Genomic DNA, 2,821 nt, shown 5'->3' with positions numbered 1-2,821 from the left:
CTGGGTAAGCACAAGTGTGGTGAAATATCGCGAGTGAATAGCCAGACGTCAGCTGCGAGTTTTCCTCCGAGTGAATCGGCAGAAGTCAGCTGCGAGTTTTCCTCCGAGGGAATCGCCAGACGTCAGCTGCGAGTTTTCCTGTGGTAAGTACTTTTCACTGTATTATTGGTGGAGTTCCCTTTAAAATGTTAAAAGATTTCCTTTGAGCTAAATTATCACTGTTTCCCGTATACTGGGACGGTCTGAGGGAAAAGTCTGCTTTCCTCAAAAACTGCCGCTTTCATGAAACTCATTCAACTGTCCTGCAACTGACTAGTATAGTGACTATACTGACCTTACTACTATAGATGTGTAGTATTTACACGGAACATTTTTTTTCGACTTTTTTATTGCTTGTTATGGTGTATTTTACTCCTCAGTTAAATGAATACCGTTAAATGTGTGTGACGTTATTTGAAATAGCACGAGCTCTCTCTCTCGCATGCATGTTCTCTCTGGTGCGCGAGATGGGTAGGCCTATATGTCGCACGCTCTCTCTCTCTCATAATGTGTCAATCCTACATACAGCACCTGTGTCTGTTTTGAATTAAGTTTCATATTAATTATTTTTTTGCATGTTATTGTATATATTCTCTTCTCTCTTTTTTCAGTGTTGATTGTAATCTGATTTTGTAAGTGATCAATCTAGCAGCCATTCTAGATCTATGATTTATCATGTTCATAACATATAGTGATTAGTCAATAATAAAAATAATGATTCTTCTTTTTCTCTCTTTTGCTTGTTTCAACAGGAGCTAACTACACACAAAAGCTATTTTAGGAGCCACAGCACTGAGCATCTTTGGCTTTGTAAGTATGTTTTAACTATCAGACACAGTATGTGACATTAGATTAACTGCAGCTATGACAGAAACTGTAAGCCTCCATTCGAACCTATCGAAGAGATTTCTGATCGCCATCTTACAATAAATGCTACTTTTCTTCTGGTAATATCTTCTCTTAAGAGAGTTTGGGATTTACAGGCCCTCTCGGTGGCCCCTTCCTGTCTTGACTTTGCGCCCGGTCTGGCCAAAGAACGTCTCAGGTTACGTATGTAACCCCAGTTCCTCGAGGGAACGAGATACTGCGTCTCTGTGCCATACTTCTGGCGTCCCTGCCGGCGCTTGCTTAATTCCTAGAAGCTGACGCTGGCTCCGCCGCACGTGCTTTTATAGTTTCCTTGTCATGACGTCATCCGCCGTGACGTCCCGTTCAGCTATTGGACTGATTTCACATGTGATTCATAGCGTGGGTCGCAGAAGGCGTTCCCCTAGCGTTTTCGACGCAGCGTCTCGTTCCCTCGAGGAACTAGGGTTACATACGTAACCTGAGACTTTTCTCTCATTTGCTTGTTTCAACAGGAGCTAACTACACCTCAAAGGCTATTTTAGGAGCCACAGCACTGAGCATCTTTGGCTTTGTAAGTATGTTTTAACTATCAGACACAGTATGTGACATTAGATTAACTGCAGCTATGACAGAAATGTTTTAATATAATAATAATTAAAGAGATGTTTTGATATATATATACTCCCTTTTTCTTGTGTCAGCAGGAGCCAACTACACCCCAAAGACACTTTTGAGGGCCACCTAGAATCGCGGCACCTTTGGCTTCGTATGTTTTTTTATTTTTATTTTTATATGATCTCTCATATGTTGGGCTGGGGATTGATAGATATTTCATAATTCCATTTGATTCACAAGCTCTTAATTAATTTCTGATTTTGATACAATTCAGTATGATTCACAATTATTCTTATTCTCTTATTCTGATTCCAGTTTCCATACAATTTCATTGGATTAAAATATTTCTGAGAATTTGATGACAGCCATTTATGTACCTTGATTTAGTATTCATTTTGGTTATAATCCTGTATTCTTCTAGAGTATTTCTAGATCGACTCAAAAGCCTGTTTTGCTCTAATATTTTCAAACAATACAAATGTTACAGTAGCTGATACACACTGATATTCCTTGAATCAAGAGCTGTCACAACTAAAAAGATACTTTAAAACACTTCCAAAAAAAAAAAGTTCAAACTTTAAGTTTGAAGGACCATAAAGTTACTCTTAAATGTTAATGTACATTCAGGCAATTAATTGTTCCCTGACAAGGATGTGCAAAAAAGCAATACTGTTCAAACAGTACTATACTGGGAATAACTGCTGTTGCACAAGTTTAGATGAGATAAACTCATGACCATTTCTCACACATTTCCCCTCTGTTTTGTTTCAGATCAGCTGTCAGTGGTTATGGAGGCCATGCAGCTGTAGCGTCTGGACCAATCATACACACCATTTTTCATTTGATTTAACAAATCAATTATTCATTAGATTAACAAACATTCACAGACCCTTCACCCAATAAACATACTGGGTGCCAAGTTGTCTGTGAACGGCCCAGGACCCTGGTTACCATGGCAACCCTGACACCTTTGCTAGACCAGATAGATTTTACGACCTAATGGCATGTTGAGAATTACCCCTCTCACTACACTCTCCGTAGGAAGAGACACAATGCACGGCAGAAATGGACTCTTCTCTAATTAATCCATAGGAAAACCTTTCTTTGAATGAACACACATATCCTTCGGGTCATTGTGTATGTTGTCTTTGATATTTTTATACTGTTTTATGCAGGCTTATCATGGAACCACTCATTCCTGTCATCTTACCTATATGTAATCTTACCATGTTTAGTATCTATGAACTCACCTTCTGATGATCTAAACGAGCGTGTATATTATATGTGGGTACATAGGCAATATATTAGTGTCCTGAGA

The 2,821-nt window shown here is 38.9% G+C and overlaps 1 long non-coding RNA gene across 1 annotated transcript; it reads left to right on the top strand.

The window, feature by feature from the left end:
- The first annotated feature begins 653 nt into the window (after nucleotides 1-653).
- LOC107584358 (uncharacterized) lies at nucleotides 654-1,609 on the top strand. Its single transcript, XR_001609132.1, has 3 exons — nucleotides 654-671; nucleotides 1,401-1,459; nucleotides 1,593-1,609. It is a non-coding gene; the product is annotated as an uncharacterized lncRNA (long non-coding RNA).
- Nucleotides 1,610-2,821: the final 1,212 nt, after the last annotated feature.

Source organism: Sinocyclocheilus grahami, unplaced genomic scaffold, assembly GCF_001515645.1.
Source record: "Sinocyclocheilus grahami isolate Dianchi unplaced genomic scaffold, SAMN03320097.WGS_v1.1 scaffold58.1, whole genome shotgun sequence".
NCBI classification, from domain to species: Eukaryota; Metazoa; Chordata; class Actinopteri; order Cypriniformes; family Cyprinidae; genus Sinocyclocheilus; species Sinocyclocheilus grahami.
The sequence above is the reverse complement of the archived record's forward strand: the minus strand, read 5'-3'. Positions and strand labels throughout refer to the sequence as shown.